Source organism: Neophocaena asiaeorientalis, unplaced genomic scaffold (genome assembly GCF_003031525.2).
Source record: "Neophocaena asiaeorientalis asiaeorientalis breed wild unplaced genomic scaffold, Neophocaena_asiaeorientalis_V1.1 scaffold1186, whole genome shotgun sequence".
NCBI lineage: Eukaryota > Metazoa > Chordata > Mammalia > Artiodactyla > Phocoenidae > Neophocaena > Neophocaena asiaeorientalis.
The window spans coordinates 433,560-442,534 of record NW_020173974.1 but is presented as its reverse complement, the minus strand read 5'-3'; positions in this window follow the sequence as shown (position 1 = coordinate 442,534).

The following is an 8,975-nucleotide window of genomic DNA, read 5'->3' as shown; positions in this document are numbered from 1 at the left end:
CCTTCTCTTAAAAAAGCACTTTGTAAAGTGTCAGAATCTTGTCCTATGATAAAACATTTACCACAGTTAAATAGAAGTGATTTCCCAGAATCGATGGGCAACAACTTTGCTGGCATTCAGTCAACACACAGAAGTGCCAGGTGTCCTGTCTCCCAGCTCCATCTCTCCCTCCCCCTCATTAACACCCTCCCTAAGGTGCTGCTGAAACCGCAGAATGCATTTTGGGACTTAGTAGAGCATAGGTTCTTCTGTTTCAGCACAGAAGGAATTCCGCAAGAGGCAGGGTGACAGGTGAGGAAAGAGTTTATTAGTATAGGACGCTTGTGAGAGATACAAGCGGGCAGGCAAGGGCGTGCGCACCGAGGACTTAATGGGTTACATTTTCATAATCAAAGGAAAAGTGGGGAGGGGAAGAAGGCCACCTTCCTCCTCATTCTTGAGTAGATGTCAAACTTCTATTGTCATCTCCTCCTCCACGTCGGGTGGGGGAGTTTTCTTGTCCCTACATGGTCAAACTGGGGCTGTCATGGTGCTATTCAGAAGGGTGGTAATATATGCTAAGATATGGTAAATCATCTCAGGTTTCAGAATAAAGTCACCTTTTCCCCTATATTTTTGTTTTTAGTGCATGCAGAGGAGCATGTCCTGGGAATCATTAACTTACTGACATCACTGGGCAGGATGTGGCTCTCATGCCACCATCGTTTTATTGTTTTGGGCATGTCTCATGCTTCTGTTGCATGGTTTCGTGGTTAAGCAAGCCTGCTTTCCTGTTTCTTTTTTAATATTTATTTATTTGGCTGCGCCAGGTCTTCATTGCAGCATGCTGGATCTAGTTCCCTGACCAAGGATGGAACCCAGGCCCCCTTCATTGGGAGCGTGGAGTCTTAACAGCTGGACCACCAGGGAAGTCCCTACAAGCCTGCTTTCTTGAGTGATCGTTAATTTACAGGGGTCTCCCATACTTTTCTCTCTACTTACAATCCCCTAGTGGGATTAACTATTTAATCCCCTACTTTGTCCCTTTACTCTGTCCCTATCACTCCACAAAGGGTTCACAGTTAAAAGGGGAGAGTGATTCCACTGTCTTTCTAGGGTGGCAGTTGAAATCCCTGCTTAAGGGGCCTCCTTGTTACTGCCTTGCCTACCTGTTGTCTGCTGAAGGCAGCCTGATGTGGTGGAAAGAAAAATGCCTAGTGAGTCAGGAGGCCTGATTTATTCACTTGTCCCGCCACTAATTAGATGTCTCCTTTGAGCTAAATCACCTACTTCTCAGGGCTGTACTTTGCTAAATTATTAAGTACAGAGTAGGCAGAGTGTTTGATGAGCTTTAAAATTCGGTGGCCTGCTTTTCCCTGAGTGGGCCTCTTTCCTTTCAATCTCGGAGAGATACCCCTTTGTTTTCTTAAACAAATACCCCTCTCTTTCTCCATAGTTAGCTTCACTCACTCCCCACAAACCATGTCAATCTTGAAATATTAAAAATACAACCCTCACCTCTCCAGAAACTATAAAACATTTTTTTCTTGGTTTTTCTAGTTGAGGTTAAACCTCTACTTTTTTTTTTTTTCTAACTCAGTGGCTAGAAGTATGAAGAATATTTTCAAAGGCCAGCAAGTTTTGTTTCGTCAGAGGTGAAGGTTCAAATTCATCTTTGCGGAGCAGGGGCCTTGCTTTTTTGACACTGAAAATATTGCAAAGGCCCTTTGGTTATGCCAAGCCAAACCAAAATACTATAGGGTGGAGAGACAGTGCAACTGTCTGTTTTCATCTTGGGTAGACTTGGCATCTCTGTAAATCATTATACGTGGTGGAAAGCTAGCCTTAAACTTAGATTTTCTTTGTTTCACTGGAAATGTGTTCCCAGGTACAGAAATAGCCCATCTTTGGCCCGTCTCTGGCCCCTGCAAATTTGCTGCAGGTTGGGGTCGGGGGGGCAAAGGAGAGCACTGGTTAATCTCCTGTGCATGGTCATAACATAGACAATCTAGGAGCAGATGCAACTAGTTTACCGGTTATACATTTTCTTTTCTGCAGCATGAATTGGTCCTGTTACTATATAAGGCTAAAGCAGTTTCGTGAAATGTTATGCTTGAGAAATATAGGAATGTATCTGTGTCCAGACTTGAAAGAAAGTGGTTTGAGGGGAAAATGATCTGCGTGGAGAAGCTAGTGATGAGATGGAAAGACTGTCCTGTGCTGGAAATGAGCAGCAGTCCCGACCCAGGCAAGGGGGCAGGGGAGGCAGAGACAATTCAGATGGATTTGTGGGATCTTTAAGCATTCCTTGGGGATAGTCAGAAACATCAGGGAATCTTGGTAAAAGGTGGGGTTTTCTATGAGTAAGCAGGATGGGGAGTCAGGGAGACTATCCTAAGGGAAGTGTGATCCCTGGGTTAGGTTAAAAAATAATCGGTTGATTACCCAACAGTGGGCTATACACTGGTAGGTTACACCCAAGTTTGGCAGGAGAGGTAGTTTTGGGTTAGGGCACAGCAGATGTCAAGTCAATATAACTGCTAAAGGGAGAAATGAGAAAGGTTTCCTCACCTACTCTGACCTCCAAAATGCGATGGGTGCACTAAGGAAAATGCTATGTACTCAGAAAACAAAGGTTTAAACTCTCTCCTGGTTTTGCTACGAACCAATGTATAATCTTGACTATGTTCTATGATCTCCTACTCGTCAATTTCTTCATCCACAAAATGAAGTGAAAGGTCATAACTAATATCCTTGTCTAGTCCCATCCCCACAGTCTAGGATACTGACTGTAAGGGGAAAAAAAAACCAAGGCAGCCTTTGCCTCTTGGGTGGAACAAGCATGGCCCCCAGGGGGACTCCAGGGCAGAGATTTCAAACTCTAACATTTTATGGAGTTCATGTAAATAATAAAATGGGTGGAAATTTAGAGTTTTATGTGGATTGACGTGATTTCTAAAATGTTGACAATTAATTCAAATTTTAAAACAATACTTTGGGTCTACAAAACACATCTGGCTGACACACTGCCCGTTTGGGGGTCTGTGTGCAAGGAGGGAAAAGGGAGGGAGAGAAAAGAAGTGCTGGTGTATTAGGGCCGTGAAAGCGCGGAGTCCTAACCCCTGGACTGCCAGGGAGCTCCCAAGAATTCTTATCTAATATAACGTGTCTTCTCATGACTCCTCTAGAGTAAGCCTCCGCGATATTATCAGGCTCATACACCCAAATGCCCCTATTCCTGCTCTCGGAGCTCTCCTGAGAACTCCTCATAGGGCTTTGAGTAAAGAGACCTTTGAAGCCATGCATTCAATCGTCATTGCTGTTCCATCACTCATATAATTAAATACTTATTTTCAGCACATTCTTCCCTCTGGCTGACGGAGGTGAGGTCCCTTTAAACAAGCTACAGAGTCCTTCTGGATCTCACAGAGTGACCTGTGTTATTATTTGGCTAACCTGGGCTTGTCGTTTTCTTTCTACAAGGCTTCTAAAGCAATTAATAAAAGCTGGCAAACTCTCAGTCCTTATAATCATAACTGCCCTCATTTTGTTCAAGTGCCTTAGCGACCTCGGAACCCAACACTTGACCTTTACCCTGCACTCATCCCCATCTTAGGAATCTTGTGACCGCTATGGCACACCAGGGGTCATACCCATTCCATGCTGTCCGGCAGTGGAGCCCTCACTTCCATTTGAGCAAAGAGTGATTCAGATCCAGGATCCTACTCTAGGGTCTGCTTTCTACCATTTCTGTTACCAGCGCTTCTAGCCTCCCCTTCCCCAATCCCCCCCAAAAATTAAAAGCAAAGCCCAACACAAGGCTTGCATATAGGCAATTTTTGGGGAATAATCTCAGGAGAAGGAGGGAGGAAGTGGGGAAAGTAAAACAGAGAAGAAGGGAAAGCCAATGCAAAAGTGTGTTTTCCAGTTGGTCACCACTGTAGGAGGCTGGGGCTGAAGCCACTGGGATCCTCTGAGAAGCCACATAGAATGCACCTTGGATTCTCCACTCAGAAGGTTGGGAGGGGGTGCTTCCCTGGTGGCGCAGTGGTTAAGAATCCGCTTGCCAATGCAGGGGATACAGGTTCTATCCCTGGTCCGGAAAGATCCCACATGCCGCGGAGCAACTAAGCCCATGCGCCACAACTACTTAGCCTGTGCTCTAGAGCCTGGGAGCCACAACTACTGAAGCCCACGCGCCTAGAGCCCGTGCTCCGCAACAAGAGAAACCACCGCAATGAGAAGCCTCCGCACCACAACGAAGAGTAGCCCCCCACTCGCTGCAACTACAGAAAGCCCGCGCGCGGCAACAAAGGCCCAACACAGCCAAAAATAAATAAATAAACGTTTTTTTAAAAATTAAAAAAAAAGAGTTTGGTAGGGGGATCAGTTGTTCACCAGCACCTTCCTGCATTGGTCAAGGGTTGTCCCAGGGCTTGTTAATTCCTTTGCAGTTTCAGACCACCCATGAGTCCCATGCCCCAGCATTAGAGACACACTGGGAAGAGAGCAAGAGAAACACAGAGCGCTGAGGAAGGTGGTGTCAGTTTACACCCGCATGAAGCTTATAGCTGCAGCAATGGAAAGAATAAAAGGGGAGCCCAGAGAATGTATCCAATTCACTGTCCTTTGTGGTTATCTTCTTTAGACTGTTTCTGTGCACTGAAAAAATCGAATGCATATTATTTAAAAATATCTAGCTGGGACTTCCCTGGTGGTGCAGTGGTTCAGTGGTTGAGAGTCCGCCTGCCGATGCGGGGGACGCGGGTTCGTGCCCCGGTCCGGGAAGATCCCACGTGCCGCGGAGCGGCTGGGCCCGTGAGCCATGGCCGCTGAGCCTACGCGTCCGGAGCCTGTGCTCCGCAACGGGAGAGGCCACAGCAGTGAGAGACCCGCGTACCGCAAAAAAAAAAAAAAAAAAATCTAGCTGTATTAAAAAGCAACAAAGACCCAACGCAGCCAAAAATAGTAAGTAAATAAAATAAATTTATTTTTTAAAAAACTAATCAATTCTTAAATATTTTTCTCCTGTTTCTTAAAACTGATTTCAAGTACTTGAGAAATACCTCAGCGAGTTTAGATATTGGCCAAGACTCAAGTCATCACAACTAAACTCCCCAACTGCACAGACTCTCTCCTTTGGATGATGACCAGTTTAAAAAAAATATGGTGACGTCAAAGGGAAGTAAGACTATGTTGCTCTTTCTCCCGTATTCTATGACCACAAGGATTCTAGAAAAGCAGCCTGACTTTATTAGACCTGGAGGCTCTGGTTTCCCCAGGAGCTGGTAACAGAGCAGGAAGTATAGGAGAGTTCACACGCTAAGGGTGTGAGTGACAGGAAATGGGAAGGAGCTGACAGGTAAAGTTGCTGTCCTTTCTGTCCCAGCCAGACTGTTGTGAGGCACTGTGATTCTGCTCAGCCTCTCCCAGACATCGGGCATGACCGAGCAGCTGGAGTGTTTCTGCTGAGGCTGTGGACAGCTCTGTAACATGCCCCTTTGTATATGTTTGCCCTCCTTCCCCCATTCACTGCCCTCTGTCCTTCACTTTTGCAGCCTGGACCCTCAGTAAAGTGTTAGCTTACAAGCTTTGCCTTGAGTTCTGATTTCTAAGGACCCCACAGAGACATAGCTCTCTAACTGGTGTTGGAGTGGGGTTGGACCTTTAACATAATGATGAAGTACAGTTGCAGCCTTCAGGTTCTGTCCTGTGAGTTTCAGCTCCCCAGAAGAGGCAGGTATCAGATGGTCAGTGCGTCTGCACCCCAAAAGCCAGGCCAGCTCCAGTGAAAGCTCAGCCCAGCCAGGGTCAGCCTAGCTCAGACCTCGGAGTTTTGCCTTCCTTCAATGGAGACAAGGGCCAGCAAGGGTCTTCTCTGTTGGGTATATTCATGGGAGAAGATCCAGGCCAGCATCACAGGTATAACCTTTCAGCCAAATTCAAAGGGAAGTAGGGGACCAAGATAACTAACCACGTTTTGTCTCTGACGTGGGGAAAGCACAACCAGACCAGTGTGCAAGGCAGGGGAGGGGAAGGAGTGAGTTTCTTTCTTCTAAACCAGAATGCCAACTCTAGTTGACCACAGCACCCTCGTGTCACGTGGATTCTTCTTTCTGCATCACTGCAGTTAGCCAAGGGATTAGCATTTGTTAGCTCATGGATTTGGTTATGGCAGTACCAAAAGGAATTTTAAGGGTATGGGGCCAGGACCCCAGGCATAAATGGTCTTTTCTTCCTTCTGACTCAGTCTGACCCTGACTGTCTTCTCCTCAGATCTGATTTGGAAACAGCTTCAGGTAAAATAATTTAAACAAGTTTAGCCTTTCGCATCAGTTCAATTCAATTCAACAAATATTTATCTAGTGACTCCTCTTTGATGACCAAGTTATCACACTCAGTATGCTAGGCCTAGAACATGCACCGTGCATTTGTAAACAGTCACAGTTGATATGGCAGAAGAACGGAGGGAAGAATGTGGTGGAGAGGAGACAGATCTGCAAGGCTTCCCTTAGGGCATGAAAGGCCTGGAGGCCTTTTAACAACAGTGAATCTGGAAGGGCTGGGGAGCTTGCCCAGAGGTGATTTTGTTGTGTATTCTCAACAGGAGAAATACAGAGAATCCTGGCTCCAGGGCATTTTGGCTTCCTCTACCGGGCTCTCCTGCAGACAGCTTAAACTCAGCGTGTCTGACTGAATTCACCTTCCTTCTCTATTTATTTTTTTTAAATTTTATTGAAGTATAGTTGATTTACAATGTAGTGTTAATTTCTTCTGTACAGCATAGTCACTGTTATACATATATATATTCTTTTTCGTATTCTTTTCCATTATGATTTTTCACAGGATATTAAATATACTTCCCTGTGCTATGCTGTAGGACCTTGTTGTTTATCCATTCTATATATAATAGTTTGCATCTGCTAATTCCAAACTCCCCTTCCTTCCCTCCCCTACCACCTCTCCTTCTTGGCAACCACAAGTCTGTTCTCTATATCTGTGAGTCTGTTTTTGTTTTGTAGATATGTTGATTTGTATCGTATTTTAGATTCCACATGTAAGTGATATCATATGGTATGTGTCTTTCACTTTCTGACTTACTTCACTTAGTATGATAATCTCTAGGTCCATCCATGTTGCTGCAAATGGCATTATTTCATTCTTTTTGATGGTTGAGTAATATTCCACTGTGTGTGTATACACATATATATATCATCTTTTTACATACACGTCTATATATGTATATATATATGTATCTATCTATCTATCTATATCTATCTATCTATATATATATATATATGTTCTTTATCCATTCATCTGTCGATGGACATTTAAGCTGTTTCCATGTCTTGGCTATCATAAATAGTGCTGCTATGAACATAGGGGTGCATGTATCTTTTTGAATTATAGTTTTGTCTGGTATGTACCCAGGAGTGAGATTGCTGGATCATATGGTAGCTCTATTTGTAGTTTTTTCAGGAACCTCCATACTGTTTTCCATAGTGGCTGCACCAATTTACATTCCCACCCAGTGTCAGAGGGTCCCTTTCCTCATCTTCCTCCTCTAAATCTCCTTTCCCTCCTGTACTTATGATACCGTCATCTCCCCAGTTAGACATCTGAGAGTGTAACAAAATGAGCCCCCTGCTACTGTGTATGCTATGTCTTATATAGTGAATGGTCATTTTTTTGCACAATGCCCATCTTTTTGCCCTGTTCTGAGGGGCCGTAGGCTCACACCATACCCTTCTGGTGTCACTGAAAGCACATGGCCGTGGGTGTTCATGTTAATTATCAGGGAGGCTCTGAACCCTACAAAGGGATGCCCCAGGGAGGACCTAGGAGAGGAGGAAACTCCTTTCTCTTTCTGGACCTTGCTCTCTTGGACTTGGGCTTTGAAGAGTCTTGTTATGCTTGAGGGCACTGCCAGGTTGAGGAAAGATAGCCTGTGTTGCATGGGGGTTATGTGTGTGTCAGATCCATATCTGAGACTTCCAGGCAGTTTGACATTTGAGAAGGAAAGAGAAGCTGGGTGAATTATTAAGCCACCACGTCTGTCTGCGCTTAATTTGCTCTAGGGATTCTGCCCAGAGTGTCCCTGAGGTTCTGTACTAATATTCGAGGAATCATGGGCTTTGATGGCATCTTGTGTGCTTTCTACCCTCAATATAGGTGTTTGGCTTAATTTGCTTGTACCAGATTATCTTTGTCAATTCAATATCATCCACACCGCTTTCTCCATTCTCTGCATTGCAGGGAAGTCTGGAGCTCCATTTCCCAGTATCACCTTCCTGTATTGGGTTACAGCCTGCCAATTAAAGTTGCTCACAGGACATGTGGAAGGCAGAAGAGTCAGTGTGTCTGTTGGCAGTTGTGAACAAATGCTTGGACATATGATAGACATATGATTTGCTGCAGCTTCCGGCCCCCTCCTGAGAATCACCTGCTTTGGTGTTACAGACACAGCTGGGATCGTTGTCAGCAGTTTCCCTAGGATCCACCCCCTGCTTGATTTCATGAACCAGCTAGTTTCCATACTGTTTCTCCAACCCTTCAAATCATTGTGTAAGCTTCTAACTAACTCCTTTCTCCTTGAAATACAGAAGTGCTTCTCCTTTAGCAAGAGAGCCCTGACTGATATAACATTGCTGTAGCACCTGCCTCGTGATGGGGGTCACAGTGGTGGTTGGAGGCAACTTTCACTCCTATTAATTATTCACGTGTAAGTATATGAGTATTAGTATACGTATATTAGTATTAGATTTATTAGTGTAATAGACCAGGAAGATTCTGGATAATTCCTTCGGCACTGTGACCAGAGGTCCTTGCTGTATGTGTTGTACTACAGCACTCACTCCTGATGGAGCGGGACAAATACGGTCAGTTCTTATTGCCTCTTATCTCGAGGCCTTTCATTTGCTGGAACTCTGTGAGATTGAGCACCTTCACTTAAGATGGGCTGGTTGGCCGATGGATGAATGAACGACATTCCTGTT